The following is a 21,665-nucleotide window of genomic DNA, read 5'->3' on the forward strand; positions in this document are numbered from 1 at the left end:
ATTGATTTTAACAGCTTCCCCACCACAGACATCAAGCTAACTGGCCCTTAGTTTCATGGTTTCTATCTCCCTCCCTTCTTGAATAAACGGGTTATTTTTGTTATTTTCCAGTCTGATAGAACTTTTCCGGAACAAGATTTCAGGCATCGGCAGATACGTGGCAAGTAACTTTCACTCCACAAAAGTTCCAGGCAATGACCATCTCTGACAAGAGAGAAAATACCCATCTACCTTTGAATCCATTCCCTCACTCTCACTGCCTTTTCCACCTCCATAACTGCTGCTGAAACCCTCAGTCACAGCTTTATTAGCTGTCGGCTTGACTATTCCAATGCACTCCTGGCTGGTATCCCACATTCGAACACCCTTAAACTTAAGGTCATCCAAAACTCTGCTGCCCATTCACCTATTATCCTTATGTTCACTGACCTACATTCACTCTGGGTCAGCAACATCTTGATTTTACAATTCTCATCATTGATTTTAAATCCTTCCATGAGCTCACCCTCTCAATCTCTGTAACCTCCTCAGCCCCATAACCCTCAGAGATCTCTGTAACCTGCGAGGTATCTGCGCTCATCTCATTCTGACCTCGTGATGATCCTTTGGTTAAGAACCCTGTGAGGAATCATAAACCAAAATAAGCAAATTTAGCAAACAATCCCCAAATCAAGAAATTACCAATAAGATTCACTCTTCATAACTTTTACTTTAATGCAAATCAGAACCAACACATTTACACATGATTCAACAGTCAAATAATACTTCATTTATAAAGGTAAATTTGATTTTAAATAATCAATGAAAGAAGGAAATGTCTATCCCGACCACAAGCACCTGTATAACTCCTGAAGATATGGGGCATTACTTAGCAACACATTACGACTATTTGCAAAGCTGTATTTACATAGGGAAAGTCAGGAGTCCTTTCCATTCCGACAATGGCTTTCAACTGCATATTTCATGGGTATAATTATTATCAGCAAGGCCCACTGATCCAACCCTCTCTCCCTCAGGTTACAAGAGCCTTAATGGTACCACTTTCCAGAGTTCCCTGTCAACAACGGGGTGGCGCGGTAGCACAGTGGTTAGCAGTGCTTTCTCACAATGCCAGGAATCCGGCTTTGATTCCGCCCTTGGGTGACTGTCTATGTGGAGTTTGTACGTTCTCCTCCGGGTACTCTGGTTTCCGGCCACAGTCAAAAAATGTGCATGTTAGGTGGATTGGCCGTGCTAAATTTCCCCTAAGAGTCAAAGGCTAGGTGGGGTTTTGGGGATAGGGTCAGGGTGTGGCCTAGGTAAGGTGCTCTTTCACAGGATCAGTGCCGGCTCGATGGGGCAAATGGCCTCCTTCTGCACTGTAGTGATTCTATGATTCTTATGATTCTAACCGACTAATCAATAACACCCATGTTCATAGTTTGTAATTTCTGGGAAAACACCCAGCTCTTTAGTGTCTCCAATGTTCCTGGTTTTACATTATTTTAGCCAGCTCACACAGTATCAACAAGAACTCTATCTCCTTTTCTGCCAAACAGAAAAACTGACCTCTTTGAGAGAGTGATTGGTTTCTTCTCCTCCCAGGAATTCACTCTGCTCCTCTTCCTGTCTCAGGCTGCATTCTCTTTGTGTCTTTGTCTATGAGCTGATTGCCTTCCACCCCCAGCTCCGCTGCTGGAAGCTCTCCTTTTGACTGTAGATCCACTTTGTGTCTGCCAGATTCACAATGTATTTCTTAATTTTGTTCCTGTTGGTACTGCATTTGGGCCAAAGGTGACATGGACCAGTAATTCTTAGTATCCAAAAATATTACAATTGATGCAACTCTGAGCAGTCCTTTGCAAACCTTCTTAAAAATAATTACAAATCCACAAACTTTAAAGAAATTACAGATTTTTCTTACCACTGCTTCTGGGTCACTTGATTTTAATCACTTCATCAATTAAATGAAAATCGCTTATTGTCACATGAAGTTACCGTGAAAAGCCCCTAGTCGCCTCATTCCGGTGCCTGTTCAGGGAGGCTGGTATGGGAATTGAACCGTGCTGCTGGCCTGCCTTGGTCTGCTTTCAAAGTCAGCAATTTAGCCCTGTGCTAAACTAGCAGTACCCTTACCTTCAGTTAGGTCAGGCCTAATCTCTGATACATCCTCCCTACATCTCTCTTGTCTCACACTTTCTTCTTTAAGAAGCTCCTTAAAGCCTACCTCTTTAAGGGGCTGGTGATGTCAGCAGAGCAGGTGAACAAGACATTTGAGGAATTTTAGAAAAGGTTGTATACATCAGAGCCTCCAGGGGATGAGTCGGATGTGAGGGACTTTTTGGGGGGGACTGGTGTGTCCTAGAGCAGGGGAGGAGGAGCGGGCAGGGTTGGAAGAGTCAGTGAGAATTGAGGAAGTTCAGATGGTGATAGAGAAGATGCAAACGGGTAGAGCACTGGGGCTGATGGATTCCTGCTGGAATTCTAGAAAAAGTTTTTGGATAGGTTGGCGCCATTGCTGATGGAGATGTTTGAGGCTGCGGTGGCTAAGGAGATGCTCCCGGAGACAATGGGACAGGCATTTATTTTGCTGTTGCTAAAAAAGGATACAGCCTGGTGGAGTATGGGTCTTATTGGCCAATATCTCTGCTAAATGTGGATGCCAACATTCTTGCCAAGGTATTGGTGCTTAGGTTGGAAGAGTGCCTTCCGCAGGTGATTGGTGAGGATCAGATGGGATTTGTAAAGCGCGGTAGTTGTCCTCAAATATGCGGCGTGTATTAATCGTGCTGCTCTCCCCATCAGAAGGGAGGGAACCAGAGGTCATGGTTGTGCTGGATGCGGAGAAGGCGTTTGATTGAGTAGAGTGGAGTTACTTGTTTGCGCTGTTGGAGCGGTTTGGGATTGGGCCTACGTTTGTGGCGTGGGTTTAGTTGTTATATAAAGTGCCGAACGTGTATGCATATGGATGAGGCGAATTCAGGATACTTTCAGTTGCATAGGGGAACGAGGCAGGGGTATCCCTCTTGTTTGCATTGACGATAGAACCCTTGGCCATTGCACTGAGGTGAGGGATAGTGAGGGGATGTGGAGAATAGGGTGTCCTTGTAACCGAAGTACCCGGAGAAAACCCACGCAGACAGGGAGAGAAAGTGCAAACTCCACACAGATAGTCACCCGAGACCGGAATTGAACCTGGGTCCCTGGTGCTCTGAGGCAGCAGTGCTAACCACTGTGCCACTGAGTCAGATTCAAGTCCCACTGCTGAAAGTTTATGCACTAAATCCTGGCTGGCATTTTAATACATTACTGAAGGACTACTGCGTTGTCAGGTGCTACCTTTCTGATAAATTGCAGTGTCATGTGCTTTCTTGGGTGGAATATTCAAAGACAAGCAGGGAAGTTCTCCCATGGTGTTCTGGCCAATATTTATCCTTCAACCAAACATAGAGCCGATTAATTTCATTGCTGTTGGTGTGAGCTTGCTGTGTGCAAATTGGCTTCTGTATTTCCTACAGTAACCTCACTTCACTGGAGTTTAATCCGGACAAATGTGAGATAATACATTTTGGAAGGTCTAATACATATGGGAAATATACAGTAAATGGCAGAACCCTGAAGAGTATTGATAGGCAGAGGGATCTGAGTGTACAGGTACACAGGCCGCTGAAAGTGGCAACTCAGGTAGAGAAGCTAGTCAAGAAGGCATACTGGGACTTCCGGTTGCGGCTATGACCAGCTAAGTCGCACATTTGGCAGCTCCTGCGACAAAGGTGTTTAAGGGCCGATTGGAGGGCCCCGACGGTACTGTAAAGACGAATCCCGGTGGGGGAAGGCTCCCTGAGGAGAGTGAGACCAACTTTATGGTCGGTACTCGGAGTGGGGCGACAAAAAAAGCAGCAGCAGCTCCCCGAAAAAAGCGGGGGAAGAGGACCAAAATGGCGGCCGGTGGCGCGCTAGAAGATTGGAGAAAATGGGCGGAGGAGCAGCAGGCCGCTCTCCTCCGGTGTTTTACGGAGCTGAAAGTGGAACTCTTAGAGTCCATGAACGCGACGACCACAAGGCTGATGGGGGCCCAGGCGACCCAAGAGGCGTCGATAAGAGAGCTGCAGCAGGAGATGGCGGTGAGGGAGGAGGAAGCCACGGTCCTCGTGGGAAAGGTGGAGGTGCACGAGGCACTCCACCTGAAATGGCAGAGCCGCTTTGAGGAGCTGGACACTCGAATGAGGCGGAAGAACTTGAGGATCCTGGGCCTAGCAGAAGGCCTGGAGGGGCCTGATCTCCCGAAATATGTAGCGGAGATGCTGAGCTCCCTGATGGGAGAGGGGGCCGGTCCATCGCCCCTGGAGCTGGAAGAAGCATATCGGGTCATGGCTAGGCGGCCTAGGGCGAACGAGCCCCCGAGGGCGGTGCTGGTGCGATTCCAGCGTTTCTGTGATCGGGAGAAAGTGCTGAGGTGGGCCAAGAGGGAGAAAAGCAGCAAATGGGAGAATTCGACGGTGCGGATATATCAGGACTGGAGTGCGGAGGTGGCAAAGCGGCGGGCCCGGTTTAACCGGACGAAGGCGGTGCTGCACGCAAAGAGGATCAAGTTCGGAATGCTGCAGCCAGCGCGTTTGTGGGTCACCTACAAGGACCAGCACCACTACTTTGAGACCCCAGAGGAGGCATGGACTTTTGTTCGGGAGGAAAAGCTGGACCTGAACTAGAACTTGGGAACGCCGGCGGTCGAGGCCGCCCGAGTACCCTTGACTGATCAAGTGGCCCATGTCTTTCTTAGGCCAGGTCGGAACTTGGTTAAAGTTGATGGATCGTTTGGTTTCTTTGAAACTTGTGTTATGGGGGGTTTCTTTGTTCCTTTTTGTGTGTCTCTTCCCGTTGCCAACTTCCCTTAATTATTGTTGTTGTAGGGGGGGCTTTTTTTTACTGCTTTTTGATCTGTTCTTTAAGGGTTATGGTTACTGTTCTGTTCGATGGAGGGTGATGGTTAAATACGTTATTATTGGGTAGTTATTTAGTTATGCAGGCATAGTTATGTATTTATGTATTTATTTGAGATTTGTTATTTATATTGTTATATTGTTAAGTTGGGGAGGCGGGACGGGGGGGGTGCAAGTTGGTTATGCGTGTTTCCTTTTTCTCTTTTTTCTTCCTCTCGTTTTAAGGGGGCTTTTTTATGGGCTTGGATGGGGACGGGGGTGGAATTGAAGATGGCGGGGTAGGGTGTGGCCGGGCGAAAGCGCGGGCTTTCCCCTGTTTCCCGCGCGCGGGACGGAGGAAGGGGGAGGAGAGAAGAGTGGGGTGTGGCCAGCAATGGCGGCTTTTCCCGCGCTGAAGCGGGGTCAGAGAGGGATGGCAAGGGGGGGGGAGGCCCCTCCCCCCCACATCGGGAGGAGTCGGAGTGTGGCAGGGGCAGCCGGGTCAGCGAAAACCAGCTGACTCTCGGGAGTACGATGGTGGATACACCGCGGCTAGGAGGGGTCCTAGCCAGGGGGGGGGGGGGGGGGGGAAGGGGGGTGGGGGGGGGGATACCGGGTTGCTGCTGGAAAGGCCGAGGACGGGAAGGGAAGAACGGGAGGAGAGAGGGGGAGGGGCCATCGCCATGGGGAACGGGTCAGAAGGGGAGGGTCGACCCGGGGCGAACAGGGGACAGGACATGGCTAACAGACAGGGGAAAGGGACGGGTCGCTCCGCGACCCGGTTGATTACTTGGAACGTGAGGGGGCTGAATGGGCCGGTCAAGAGATCAAGGGTTTTTTCACACCTAAAGGGACTGCAGGCGGATGTGGCAATGTTGCAGGAGACTCACTTGAGAGTAGTAGACCAGGTACGCCTGAGAAGGGGGTGGGTGGGACAGGTGTTCCACTCAGGCTTGGACGCAAAGAACCGGGGGGTGGCGATTTTGGTGGGAAAGAGGGTGTCGTTCGTGGCGGCGCAGGTGGTAGCAGATAAGGAGGGTAGGTACGTGATGGTGAAGGGTAGGCTGCAGGGAGAGAATGTGGTGCTGGTGAATGTGTATGCCCCGAATTGGGATGACGCGGGTTTTATGAGGCGCCTGTTGGGCCTCATTCCGGGTCTGGAGGCAGGGGGCCTGATCATGGGGGGGGACTTCAATACAGTGCTCGACCCTGGGCTGGACAGATCGAGTTCCAGGACGAATAGGAGGCCGGCAGCGGCAGAGGTGCTAAGGGGGTTCATGGAGCAGATGGGGGGGGTAGACCCTTGGAGATTTGGCAGGCCAAGGGCGAGGGAGTATTCTTTTTTCTCCCACGTCCACAGGGTGTACTCCAGAATAGACTTTTTTGTACTGAGCAGGGGGCTGATTTCGAGAGTGCAGGACACGGAGTACTCGGCCATTGCGATTTCGGACCATGCACCACACTGGGTAGAGGTAGAACTGGGGGAAGCACGGGACCAGCGCCCGTTGTGGCGCCTGGATGTGGGGCTGCTGGCGGACGATGAGGTGTGCGGAAGGGTCCGGAAGGGCATTGAGAGATATCTGGGCACGAACGACACGGGCGAGGTGAAGGTGGGGGTAGTCTGGGAGGCCCTGAAAGCAGTGATCAGAGGAGAGCTGATCTCCATAAGGGCACACAGAGAAAGGAAGGAGAGGCAGGAGAGGGAGAGACTGGTGGGGGAACTTATAGAAGTGGACAGGAGATATGCGGAGACACCAGAGGAGGGGCTGTTGAGGGAGCGGCGCAGTTTACAGGCCCAGTTTGACCTACTGACCACTAGGAAGGCGGAGACGCAATGGAGAAGGGCACAGGGCGCGGTCTATGAGTACGGGGAAAAGGCGAGCAGGATGCTGGCACACCAGCTGCGCAAGCGAGATGCAGCCAGAGAGATTGGGGGAGTGAGAGAGAAGGGAGGGAACGTAGTGCAGAAGGGGCAAGAGGTGAACGGGGTCTTCAGGGATTTCTACAGGGAATTGTACCGGTCTGAGCCGCCCAGGAGGAGGGGGGGAATGGAGAACTTCCTCGATAGATTGAGGTTCCCAAAGGTCCAGGAGGAACGGGTGGAGGGGCTGGGGGCGCCGATAGAGCTGCAGGAGCTAGTTAAAGGGATAGGCCAGATGCAGGCGGGGAAGGCGCCGGGGCCGGATGGGTTCCCGGTGGAATTTTATAAGAAGTATGTGGACTTGGTGGGTCCAGTGCTGGTGCGAGCCTTCAATGAGGCGCGAGAGGGGGGGGTTCTGCCCCCGACAATGTCACAGGCCCTGATCTCCTTGATCCTGAAGCGGGACAAAGACCCTGTACAGTGCGGGTCCTACAGGCCTATCTCCCTCTTGAATGTAGATGCCAAACTGTTGGCAAAGGTCCTGGCAACCAGAATAGAGGATTGTGTGCCAGGGGTAATCCATGAGGACCAGACGGGGTTCGTAAAGGGACGACAACTTAACACAAATGTCCGGAGACTGTTGAATGTGATTATGATGCCAGCAGTGGAGGGGGAGGCTGAGATAGTGGTAGCACTGGATGCGGAGAAGGCATTCGATAGGGTGGAGTGGGAATACCTGTGGGAGACGCTGGAACGGTTTGGGTTTGGGGAGGGATTTATCAAGTGGGTGAAGCTGCTGTATTCGGCCCCGATGGCGAGTGTGGTTACAAACGGGAGGAGGTCAGAGTATTTTGGGCTCCATCGAGGTACCAGGCAGGGATGCCCCCTATCCCCCTTACTATTTGCATTAGCGATCGAACCGTTGGCGATGGCACTGAGGGGTTCAGGGGGGTGGAGAGGACTGACAAGGGGAGGGGAGGAACATCGGGTATCACTCTATGCGGATGATTTGTTGTTGTATGTGGCAGACCCGGAAGGGGGAATGCCGGAGGTAATGGAAATACTAGCGGAGTTTGGGGACTTTTCGGGATATAAATTAAATGTGGGTAAAAGTGAGGTCTTTGTGATACACCCAGGAGATCAGGGGGAGGGAATTGGGCAGCTCCCCTTTAAGAGAGCAGTAAAGAGCTTCAGGTACTTGGGGGTGCAGGTGGCAAGGAACTGGGGGACCCTCCACAAGCTGAACTTTTCAAGGCTGGTGGAGCAGATGGAGGAGGAGTTCAAGAGGTGGGACATGGTACCGCTGTCGCTAGCAGGGAGGGTACAGTCAGTCAAAATGACGGTCCTCCCGAGGTTCTTGTTTCTGTTTCAGTGCTTGCCCATCTTTCTCCCCAGGGCCTTCTTCAAGAAGGTAACTAGCAGCATTATGGGCTATGTGTGGGCACATGGCACCCCTAGAGTGAGAAGGATTTTCTTGGAACGGAGTAGGGACAGGGGAGGATTAGCGCTACCCAATCTTTCCGGATACTACTGGGCGGCGAACGCATCGATGGTGCGCAAGTGGGTGATGGAGGGGGAGGGGGCAGCTTGGAAACGTATGGAGAGGGCGTCCTGCGGCAATACAAGCCTGGGGGCGCTAGTAACGGCACCATGGCCGCTCCCCCCCACAAGGTATACCACGAGTCCGGTAGTGGCGGCCACCCTGAAAATCTGGGGGCAGTGGAGGCGACACAGGGGGGAAGTGGGGGGTCTGATGGCGGCGCCACTGAGAGGGAACCACAGATTTGTCCCGGGGAACACTGGCGGGGGATTCCAGAGCTGGCACAGGGCGGGCATCAGGCAACTGAGGGACATGTTCATAGAGGGGAGGTTTGCGAGCCTGGGAGAGCTGGAGGAGAAATTTGAGCTCCCCCCGGGGAACACGTTTAGATACCTGCAGGTGAAGGCATTTGCCAGACGACAGGTGGAAGGATTTCCCTTGCTTCCCGATAGAGGGGTGAGCGATAGGGTGCTGTCAGGGGTCTGGGTCGGAGAAGGGAAGGTCTCGGACATCTACAAAATAATGCAGGAGGTGGAGGAGGTATCGATAGAGGAGCTGAAAGACAAGTGGGAAGCGGAGCTGGGAGAGCAGATAGAAGATGGGACATGGGCGGATGCCTTAGAGAGGGTCAATTCGTCGTCGTCGTGCGCAAGGTTGGGCCTCATCCAATTTAAGGTGCTGCACAGAGCCCATATGACGGGGACTAGGATGAGTCGGTTCTTCGGGGGTGAGGACAGGTGTGTTAGGTGTTCGGGAAGCCCTGCGAACCATGTACATATGTTCTGGATGTGCCCGGCACTGGAAGAGTTCTGGGAGGGGGTGGCGGGGACGGTATCGAGAGTGGTGGGAACCAGGGTCAAACCAGGGTGGGGGCTAGCGATTTTTGGGGTTGGGGTGGAGCCAGGAGTACAGGAGGCAGGGGAGGCCGGAATATTGGCCTTTGCGTCCTTGGTAGCTCGGAGAAGGATCTTGATTCAGTGGAGGGACACAAGGCCACCAAGTGTTAACACCTGGTTAAACGACATGGCAAGCTTCATCCAATTGGAAAGAATCAAATTCGCCCTGAGAGGGTCGGTACAGGGGTTCTTCCGGCGGTGGCAGCCCTTCCTTGACTTTCTGGATCAGAGATAGGAACTGGAGGCCGAAACAGCAGCAACCCGGGGAGAAAGGGGGGGGGGGGGGGAAGGGAGGGGGGGGGGGATAGCAACGAAGGGAGCACGTCAGCGGGGGGTCGCGGGCAATGACTGCCCGAGGCCATCGGTAGAAAGGGAAAAACGGTTTGGTTGCTAGACTGGTAGCGCGGGGGGGGGGGGGGGGGGGGGGGGGGGGAGGAGGGGGGGGGTGTGCGCGCGGGGGAGGGCGTGGGGAGGATTTTCCAGGGGGGATTTGTTGTGTTATAATTTAAAATGTAGTAGGGGTAAATGTTTGTATCGAAAAATTTCAATAAAAATTATTTATAAAAAAAAAAAGAAGGCATACTGCATGCTTGCCTTCATCGGCTGGGGCATTGAGTTTAAAAATTGGCAAGTCATGTTGCAGCTGTATAGAACCTTAGTTAGGCCACACTTGGAGTATAGTATTCAATTCTGGTCACCACATTACCAGAAGGATGTGGAGGCTTTAGAGAGGCTGCAGAAGAGATTTACCAGGATGTTGCCTGGTATGGAGGGCATTAGCTATGAGGAGAGGTTGGAGAAACTTGGTTTGTTCTCACTGGAACGATGGAGGTTGAAGGACGATCTGATAGAGGTCTACAAAATTATGAGGGGCACAGACAGAGTGGATAGTCAGAGGCTTTTCCCCAGGGTGGAAGAGTCCATTACTATGGGCATAGGTTTAAGATGTGAGAGACAAGGTTTAAAGGAGATGTATGAGCACGTTTTTTACACAGAAGGTGGTGGGAAGCTGGAACTCGCTGCGGGAGGAGGTGGTGGAAGCAGATACGATAGTGACTTTCAAGGGGCACCATGACAAATACATGAATAGGATGGGAGTAGATGGATCTGGTCCCCGGAAGGGTAGGGAGTTTTAGTTTAGACGGGCAGCATGGACGGCGCAGGCTTGGAGGGCCGAAGGGCCTGTTCCTGTGCTGTACTTTTCTTTGTTCTTTGTTATTTGATATGTATGAGGGGGCAGTTAAAAAGAATGCAGGGTTCATGAATACATGAATTCCCAAAACAACAGCACAGAGGTCGTCAAGTCTTTTCAGAAAGACTGACAGAGAAGCCATTGTCATGGAAATGGCTGATGAAATTCAGTGAGTAATAAGCAGCATGGTCAGTATTAGGGCTTTGTGTGAGCTGCTTTGTCAAACTTTGGTTCTACTGTTACAGGTCTAATAGTCCCGAAAAGGATGGATAGGGTCCAAAATTGGGTAGAATGTACTAGGGGCCATGGAAGGAAGTTAAATGGATGGGTTAATATTTTATATGGACTGTGAAAGAAGTGGACAAATGGGCTGAATGGTGTTTTGTCATTTAGGATTGCTTTTGTGTTCCTTGAGTGCAAAAAGAATGAATGTCTAAAGGGAGTGAATAGCAGAGTAAAGCGTTTAAAATGGGAATTTGCTCAGAGTGGGAGCGAAGCAAAGAGGAGGAAGGAGGTGCTAATGAATCATACTATGCATCATCACAGGAAGTGATGCAACATCTCATGATCTTGCTCTCTCTTATAGGCCTCATGGAAAGATGGAGCCTCTGTAAGATATTTCTCAATAAAGTTAATCGGCAGGATTCTCCATTCCTGAGACTGATGCAGGCGCAGAATTCATGGGTGTCCACAACAGCAAAACTGGCGCTGCACCTGCACCGATTCAGCGACTGTTAAGGGGATAGCACCAGCACCACGTGGAACACAGTTGATTCCAATGGGAAACGGTGCTGGGTTCGCTGGAATAAATGAGTGCTATTCTGGCTGGCAATCAGTGACGAGTGGTGTGCCTCAGGGATCGGTGTTGGGACCACAATTATTTACAATTTATATAGACGATTTGGAGTTGGGAACTATTAGAATTAGAATTAGAACAGTACAGCACAGAACAGGCCCTTCGGCCCTCGATGTTGTGCCGAGCAATGATCACCCTACTCAAACCCACGTATACCTATACCAGTAACCCAACAACCCCCATTAACCTTATTTTTTTTTTTTCGGACACTAAGGGCAATTTAGCCTGGCCAATCCACCTAACCCGCACATCTTTGGACTGTGGGAGGAAACCGGAGCACCCGGAGGAACCCCACGCACACACGGGGAGGATGTGCAGACTCCGCACAGACAGTGACCCAGCCGGGAATCGAACCTGGGACCCTGGAGCTGTGAAGCATTTATGCTAACCACCATGCTACCGTGCTGCCCCAATGTGTAAGGTATCCAAGTTTGCAGATGACACGAAGGTGTGTGGCAGAGCAAAGTGTACTGAGGACTGTAAAACCTTACAGAGGAACGTTGACACATTGAGTGAGTGGGCAAAGGTCTGGCAGATGGAGTATAATGTCAATAAGTGTGAAGTCATGCATTTTGGTAGGAGTAACAATAGAACGGATTATTACTTAAATGGTAAAAAGCTGCAGCATGCTCCTATGCAGAGGGACCTGGGTGTACTTGTGCATGAGTCACAGAAGGTTGGTCTGCAGGTGCAACAAGTAATTAGGAAGGCAAATGGAATTTTGTCCTTCATTGCGAAGGGGATTGAGTTTAAAAGTAGAGAGGTAATGTTGCAGTTGTACAAGGTCTGGTGAGGCCACACCTGGAGCACTGTGTGCAGTTTGGCCTCCACACTTGAGAAAGGATGTGCTGGCACTAGAGGGGGTGCAGAGGAGGTTCACAAGGCTGATTCCGGAGTTGAGGGGGTTATCGTATGAGGAGAGGCTGAGTAGATTGGGATTATATTCACTGGAATTAAGAAGGTTGAGTGGGGATCTAATAGAAACATATAACATTTTGAAGGGATTGGATAAGATAGAAGTAGAAAGGATGTTTCCACTGGTAGGTGAAAGTAGGACAAGAGGGCATAGCCTCAAGATTAGGGGAGCAGATTTAGGACTGAATCAAGGAGGAACTTCTTCATTCAGAGGGTGGTTAAAGTATGGAATTCCCTACCAAAAGGAGTAGTAGACACTACTTCATTGAATATATTTAAAGATAGGATAGATGTTTTTTGAAAAATAAAGGAATTACGGGATATGGCGAGAATGCGGGTAAGTGGTTCTGAGACCACGAAAGGATCAGCCATGATCTTATAGAATGGCGGAGCAGGCTCGAAGGGCCAGACGGTCTACTTCTGCTCCTAGTTCTTATGTTCTTATGTTCTTATGACCACTCTATCAACCTGCGCAGCCACCTTCAGGGTACAATGGACCTGAACACCCAGATCTCTCTGTCCATCAATTTTCCCCAGGGCTTTTTCATTTACCGTATAGTTCGCTCTTGAATTGGATCTTCCAAAATGCATCACCTCGCATTTGCCCGGATCTGCCATTTCTCCACCCAACTCTCCAATCTATCTATATTCTGCTGTATTCTCTGACAGTCCCCTTCACTATCTGCTACTCCATCAATCTTAGTGTCATCTGCAAACTTGCTAATCAGACCACCTATACCTTCCTCCAGATCATTTATATATGTCACAAACAACAGTAGTCCCAGCATGGATCCCTGTGGAACACCACTGGTCACAGTTCTCCATTTTGAGAAACTCTCTTCCACTTCTATTCTCTGTCTCCTGTTGCCCAGCCAGTTCTTTATCCATCTAGCTAGTACACCCTGGACACCATGAGCCTTTGCTTGCTCCATCAGCCTACCATGGGGAACCTTATCAAATGCCTTACTAAAGTCCATGTATATGACATCTACAGCCCTTCCCTCATCAATCAACTTTGTCACTTCCTCAAAGAATTCTATTAAGTTGGTAAGACATGACCTTACCTGCACAAAACCATGTTGTCTATCACTGATAAGCCCATTTTCTTCCAAATGGGAATAGATCCTATCCCTCAGTATCTTCTCCAGCAGCTTCCCTACCGCTGATGTCAGGCTCACCGGTCTATAATTACCTGGATTATCCCTGCTACCCTTCTTAAACAAGGGGACAACATTAGCAATTCTCCAGTCCTCCGGTACCTCACCCGTGTTCAAAGATGCTGCAAAGATATCTGTTAAGGCCCCAGCTATTTCCTCTCTCACTTCCCTCAGTAACCTGGGATAGATCCCATCTGGACCTGGGGACTTGTCCACCTTAATGCCTTTTAGAATACCCAACACATCCTCCCTCCTTATGCCGACTTGACCTAGAGTAATCAAACATCTATCCTTAACCTCAACATCCGTCATGTCCCTCTCCTCGGTGAATACCGATGCAAAGTATTTGTAAAGAATCTCACCCATTTTCTCTGACTCCACGCATAACTTTCCTCCTTTGTCCTTGAGTGGGCCAACCCTTTCTCTAGTTATCCTCTTGCTCCTTATATATGAATAAAAGGCTTTGGGATTTTCCTTAACCCTGTTTGCTAAAGATATTTCATGACCCCTTTTAGCCCTCTTGATTCCTCATTTCAGATTGGTCCTACATTCCCAATATTCTTCCAAAGCTTCGTCTGTCTTCAGTCGCCTAGGCCTTATGTATGCTTCCTTTTTCCTCTTAGCTAGTCTCACAATTTCACCTGTCATCCATGGTTCCCTAATATTGCCATTTCTATCCCTCATTTTCACAGGGACATGTCTGTCCTGCACACTAATCAACCTCTCTTTAAAAGCCTCCCACATATCAAATATGGATTTACCTTCAAACAGCTACTCCCAATCCACATTCCCCAGCTCCTGCCGAATTTTGGTATAGTTGGCCTTCCCCCAATTTAGCACTCTTCCTTCAGGACCACTCTTGTCTTTGCCCATGAGTATTCTAAAACTTACGGAATTGTGATCACTGTTCCCAAAGTATTTCCCGACTGAAACTTCAACCACCTGGCCGGGCTGGGGAAGGTCCAGTATGGCCCCTTCCCGAGTTGGACTATTTACATACTGCTCTAGAAAACCCTCCTGGATGCTCCTTACAAATTCTGCTCCATCTATACCTCTAAGTGTATCCCAGTCAATGTTGGGAAAATTAAAATCTCCTATCACCACCACCCTGCTCGATTGGATTGGATTTATCTGTTTCCTATTTGTACCTCTATCTCACTGTTGGGAGGTCTGTAGTACAACCCCAACATTGTTACCTCACCCTTCCTATTTCTGAGCTCTGCCCATATCGCCTCACTGCTCGAGTCCTCCAAAGTGTCCTCCTTCAACACAGCTGTGATATCCTCTCTGACTAGTAATGTAACTCCTCCACCCCTTTTATCTCCCTCTCTATCCCGCCTAAAGCATCGATAAGTCTCAGTAATAGCAATAACATCATACTCCCAGGTACTAATCCAAACCCTAAGTTTATCTGCCTTACCTAGTACACTTCTTGCATTAAAACAAATGCACCTCAGACCACTAGTCCCTTTGCGTTCATCATCTGCTCCCTGCCTATTCTTCCCCTCAGTCACGCTGACGTCATGATCTAGTTCCTTACAGGCTTTAGTTACTACCTCCTTAATGTCCACTAACCTCCTCATTTGGTTCCCATCCCCCTGCCACATTAGTTTAAACCCTCTCCAACAGCGTTAGCAAAAGCACACCCTAGGACATTGGTTCCAGTCCGGCCCAGGTGTAGACCATCCGATTTGTAATGGTCCCACCTCCCCTAGAACCAGACCCAATGTCCCAAAAATCTGAACCCCTCCCTCCTGCACCATCTCTCAAGCCATGCATTCATCCTGCCTATTCTTTCATTGCTACTCTGCCTACCACGTGGCACTGGTAGCAATCCTGAGATTACTACCTCTGAGGTCTGACTTTTTAACTTGGCTCCTAACTCCCTAAATTCTGCTTGTAGGACCTCATCCAGTTTTTTACCTATATCATTGCTGCCTATATGCACCACGACAACTGGCTGTTCACCCTCCCCCTTCAGAATGTTCTGAAGCCGATCTGAGACATCCCTGACCCGTGCACCTGGGAGGCAACATACCATTCGGGAGTCTCATTTTCAACCACAGAACCGCCTATCTACTCCCCTTACAATTGAATCTCCTATGACTGTAGCCCTGCCAGTCTTTTTCCCGCCCTTCTGTACAGCAGAGCCAGCCACGGTGCCATGAACCAGGCTACTGCTGCCTTCCCCTGGTGAGCCATCTCCCCCAACAGTATCCAAAATGGTATACCTGTTTTGGAGGTGGTGTCCGAAGTGGCCACCTGCACTGCCTTCCTGCTTTTTCTCTGCCTTTTGGTCACCCATTCCCTTTCTCCCTCAGCAATCCTAATCTGCGGTGTGACCAATTCGCTAAATGTGCTATCCTCGACCTCCTCAGCATCGCGGATGCTCCAAAGTGAGTCCATCCGCAGCACAAGAGCCGTCATGCGGTCTAACGAGAACCTCCAACAGCCTCCACCATCCCAGAGACACTCACCTCGGCTGGGGCTCTATCTGGTGCGCACCACACACATGCTCTGGTACAGCAGGTGGAGGCAGGAATTCCCGAGGGGGCGGGCAATTGGAGAGCGGAGGCTGTTCTACGTATCTTTCAGAATCACAAGGAGCGTTAGAAAAGTGGCATCAATTTTTAAAGGAGGCGGGATTCTCCATAGGCCGACTCCAAAATCAGGAAAGGCGATTGCCGGAGAATCTCTTCTGATGCCGAAATCGTGGTCGGTGCCATGTCCACGCCAAATTGCAATTATCTGGTGCCTCAACACGGCGTCAATGCGTTCCACTCTGCACGTACAGTAAACGTTCTTTGCATATCATTAATTGGCCTGACCAGGTATTCTCCGGGGCCCTCATGATTCTCTGCCTTCACTGGAGGAAATTCCTGATGACGAGGTTCACTTGTGCTTTTAAAAATCAGGAAACAGGTGCTGTGGCTGATGAGGGAGAGAGAGGAAGTAAGACATGCAGAGGTGCAGCCAGAGGCTGCCGGTCCTGACACTGGCTGGGCTGACAGGGAGTGGGGGACCTTGTCAAGGCCTGGGGCGGTGACTTGGCGATGGGCCATGGGGCTAGGGTGCCTCCAATGAAACTGGGGTGGTGTCCAGGCATGGACCACCATTGCCTTAGCCTGCAAGACAGCCATCTTGCTGTGCACCCTACTGACATTGGACCCTGGGTCTGTAGAGTTCCACCAGCCGTATGGGTGCCCAAACCACAACACCCCTGCACCCCAGTCCCCACCCTCCGCCCCACTACCTCCGCACCTTACCTTCCGCCATCCCACCCCCAACCCTCCGCCACCCACCGGCAGGGCGTCACGTGGCCCGCCCTAGGGCAATGCCCACAGTAGCCTCTATATGCCAGACGGGGGCTGCAGAGTGTACCACTGGCAGGGGCAGAGACAGCACCAGCCAATGGTACACCTGGCAGCAGGGACGGGCACCAGAGCCAGAGGCTCCCGGGGCCTGGCACCGACAGGGCCAGGAGTGCCTGGATGGATGGGTGGAGACAAGTGGGGGCAGCATCCGCAGTGCCAATCATGGCCACTGTGTAACCCATTGGACCTGGTGGTGCCCAGGGGTATGCACCATGCTAACCTGTCGATCTCTCACCGCTGCAGACAACGGATATTGCAATTCAACCAGCAGTGATTGCCTTCATTCTAGTCGCCGCAGCCCTGGGGGATGCACTGTGACTATACGAGCTGGAACTGTTCAAGGAGGAGAAAGCTGCAGCAGCGAAGCCTGCCCCAGGGGAACAGGATGCACTTTGACGACTGGGCGTATTGGGCTGAAACCTTCTCCCCCAAGGTCGTTCCACAAGCTCGAAACCAATCTGGACGGCAGCTAGTTCCTGATAGCATTCTCCGATCGCCCGCCACTTCGGAAGTTCCTGCCTCCACCTGCTGTACCAGAGCATGTGTGCGGTGCGCACCAGATAGAGCCCCAGCCGAGGTGAGTGTCTCTGGGATGGTGGAGGCTGTTGGAGACAGCTGTGAAGGGAAAACTGTCTCATCCCAGACTCGAGCTCCAGGGTGTCCTGGGATTCAGTTCCCTGTCAGTGTTGTCCTCGTCACTGGTTGGCACCTCAGGTTCTGGCTGTGGCTGGGGTCAGGGCTGGGGTGCACCAGAAGCGTTCATGAAACCCTCCCTCCTGCACCATCCCTGTAGCCATGTGTTCAACTTCTCTCTCTCCCTATTCCTCGTCTCGCTAGCACGTGGCATGGATAACTACCCAGAGATAATAACTCTGTTTGTTCTAGATCTAAGTTTCCACCCTAGCTTCCTGAATTCCTGCCTTACATCCCTATCCCTTTTCCTACCAATGTCATTGGTGCCTATGTGGACCAAGACTTGGGGCTGCTCCCCCTCCCCCTTAAGGATCCCGAAAACATGATCCGAGACATCGCGGACCCTGGCACCTGGGAGGCAACACACCAACAGCGAGTCTCCCTCGTTCCCACAGAATCTCCTATCTATCCCCCTAACTATGGAGTCTCCAATGACTAATGCTCTATTCCTCTCCGCCCCTTCCCTTCTGAGCAACAGGGACAGACACTGTGCCAGAGACCTGTACCCCATGGCTTACCCCTGGTAAATCGTCCCCCCAGCCAGTATCCAAAGCGGTATACTTGTTACTAAGGGGAACGAACAGAGGGGATCCCTGTACTGACTGCTTCCTCCCAGCCCCTCTCACCGTCACCCATCTAGCTTCATTCCCAGGAGTAACTACATCCCTGAAGCTTCTATCTATGAATCATAGAATCATATAATTTACAGTGCAGAAGGAGGCCATTCGGCCCATCGTATCCGCACTGGCTCTTGGAAAGAGCATCCTACCCAAGCCCACACCCCCACCCTATCCCCATAACCCAGTAACCCCACCCAGCACTAAGGGCAATTTTGGACACTAAGGGCAATTTAGCATGGCCAATCCACCTAACCTGCACATCTTTGGACTGTGGGAGGAAACCGGAGCACCCGGAGGAAACCCACGCACACACGGGGAGGACGTGCAGACTCCGCACAGACAGTGACCCAAGCCGGGAATCGAACCTGGGACCCTGGAGCTGTGAAGCAATTGTGCTAACCACTAGGCTACCGTGCTGCCCATAACAACCATCTATGACCACCTCTGCCTCCCGAATGATCCGAAGTTCATCCAACTCCAGCTCCAGTTCCCTAACACAGTTTCTGAGGAGCTGGAGATAGATAGATAGAGAAATACAGCACAGAACAAGCCCTTCGGCCCACGATGTTGTGCCGAACATTTGGTGCACTTCCCACAGGTGAAATCAGCAGGGACACTGACAGCGTCCCTCACCTCAAACATTCTGCAGGAGGAACATTGCACTGCCTTCCCTGCCATCCCCTCTAGATAAAACAAGAAAAAGAAAGGAAGAGCTTACCTGATATTCACTCAACCGCTTAGAGGAGGTGGAAGGGTGGGGGACACTACAAGTGTAGTGTCTTGGGTTTAGCAACCGCCCAACCTATATACAGGTACTAACAAGGTCGCTTATCCTGCAAAGTAAGTTTTTAAATAAATTGGGAAACTTACCTTCCCGACAGACCCCTGACCACTGCCCGTCGAAAATCTGAAGGCCAATTCTTAAAAAGGTGTGCAAGTACTGAGAGACCTGGGTGTACTTGTGCGCAAGTTATTGAATGTGGCAGGGAAAGTTGAGAAAGTGGTGAATGAGTTACACAGGATCCTAAATAGAGGCAGAATACAAAAGCAAAGAAATTATGATGAACCAATTAAAACACTAATTCAGACCTAACTGGAGTATTGTGTTTAATACTGGGCATCACACTTTAGGAATACTTTACAGATGGTGCAGAAAAGATTTATGAGAATGATTCCAGGGATGAGATGCTTCAGTTACAAGGACGATTGGAGAAGTTGGGGCTGTTTTCAAAGAACAAAGAACAATACAGCACAGGAACAGGCCAATTGGCCCTCCAAGCCTGCGCCGATCACGTGTCCGATCTTGACCTGTAGCCTTCTGTACCCCGGCTGTTCATTTGCCTATCCAGATAAGTCTTAAAGGTCGCTAACGTATCTGCCTCAGCCACCTCATTTGGCAGTGCATTCTAGGCCACCTCCACCCTCTGTATAAAACACTTCCCCTGCACATCTCCACTGAACCTTTACCCCCCCCCACCTTGAACTTGTGCCCCCTTGTAATTGTCATTTCTGCCTTGGGAAAAAGCCTCCAACTGTTCACCCTATCTATACCCCTAATAAGTTTATAAACTTCTATCAGGTCGCCCCTTCTCCTCCGTCTCTCTAGGGAGAACAATCCCAGTTTATTCAATCTTTCCTCACAGCTAATACCTTCCATACCAGGCAACATCATGGTGAACCTTTTCTGTACTCTCTCCAAAGCCTCCACGTCCTTCAGGTAGTGCGGTGACCAGAATTGGACACAGTATTCCAAATGTGGCCTAACAAACATTCTATATAACTGTAACTTAATTTTTGAGCTTTTATATTCGATACCCGTCCTATGATGGCAAGCATGCCATATGCTTTCGTTACCACCATTTAAATCTGTGCTGCCACTTTTAAGGATCGGTTGACCTACGTGCCCAAATCTCTGTGTCTCCAAGCTCCTAATGGTCCTGCTATTTATTTCATAGCTCCCACCTGAATTGGATCTACCAAAATGCATCACCTCGCATTTGTCTGGGTTAAATTCCATCTGCCATTTCTCTGCCCAATTTTGCAGCCTATCTATATCCTGTTGTATTCTCTGACAATCTGCATCACTATCCGCAACTCCTGCAGTCTTAGTATCATCTGCAAACTTGCTAATCAGACACGACACGTTTTCTTCTTGTCATTTATATATATTATAAAAAGCAGAGGTCCCAGAACTGATCCCTGCGGAACACCACTAGTTACAGATCTCCATTTGGAAAAACACCCTTCTACTACTCCCCTCTGTCTTCTATAGCCAAGCCAGTTTGGATCCATCCAGCTAGTTCGCCCCTGATCCCATGTGATCTAATCGTTTGCACCAGCCTGCCGTGAGGGACCTTATCAAATGCTTTACTAGAGTCCATGTCGACAACATCCACAGCCCTTCCCTCATCAATCATTTTTGTCACCTCTTCAAAAAATTCGATCAAATGAATGAGATATTACCTCCCTTGTGCAAAACCATGCTGGCTACTGCTAATAAGACCATTCACTTCCACATGTGCATAGATCCTATCTCAGAATCAATTCAAACAATTTCACTATCATTGATGTCACTGGATTATCCTTGCAACCCTTCTTAAATAACGGTACAACATTGGCTATCCTCCAGCCTCTGGGATCTCACCTGTGGCCAATCAGGACACAAAGATTTCTGTCAGAGGCCCAGTGATTTCATCTCCTGTCTGCCTTAGTAATCTGGGATAGATGCCATCTGGCCCTGGGGACTTGTCTACCGTAATGCTTTTCAACACACCTAACACTTCCTCCCTCGTAATAATGACCTGTTCGAAAGTGTTTACACATCCCTCTGAGACAACACCAATCAACATGTGCCTCTCCTTTGTGAATACCAATGCAAAATACTAATTAAGGACCTCACCTACTTCCTCTGTGTCTACACATAATTTCTCTCCTTCGTCCAGAGTGGACCAACTGGGCAGCACGGTAGCATAGTGGTTAGCATAAATGCTTCACAGCTCCAGGGTCCCAGGTTCGATTCCCGGCTGGGTCACTGTCTGTGTGGAGTCTGCACGTCCTCCCCGTGTGTGCGTGGGTTTCCTCCGGGTGCTCCGGTTTCCTCCCACAGTCCAAAGATGTGCGGGTTAGGTGGATTGGCCATGCTAAATTTCCCGTAGTGTCCTAATAGTAAGGTTAAGGGGGGGAGTTCTTGGGTTACGGGTATAGGGTGGATACGTGGGTTTGAGTAGGGTAATCATTGCTCGGCACAACATCGAGGGCCGAAGGGCCTGTTCTGTGCTGTACTGTTCTATAATCTATAAACTCTTTCTCTATAGAATTTTATAGAATTTACAGTGCAGAAGGAGGCCATTCGGCCCATCGAGTCTGCACCGGCTCTTGGAAAGAGCACCAACCCAAGGTCAACACCTCCATCCTATCCCCATAACCCAGTAACCCCACCGAACACTAAGGGCAATTGTGGACACTCAGGGCAATTTATCATGGCCAATCCACCTAACCTGCACATCTTTGGACTGTGGGAGGAAACCGGAGCACCCGGAGGAAACCCACGCACACACGGGGAGGATGTGCAGACTCCGCACAGACAGTGACCCAAGCCGGAATCGAACCTGGAACCCAGGAGCTGTGAAGCAATTGCGCTATCCGCAATGCTACCGTGCTGCC

The sequence above is a fragment of the Scyliorhinus canicula genome, chromosome 18, assembly GCF_902713615.1.
Source record: "Scyliorhinus canicula chromosome 18, sScyCan1.1, whole genome shotgun sequence".
NCBI classification, from domain to species: domain Eukaryota; kingdom Metazoa; phylum Chordata; class Chondrichthyes; order Carcharhiniformes; family Scyliorhinidae; genus Scyliorhinus; species Scyliorhinus canicula.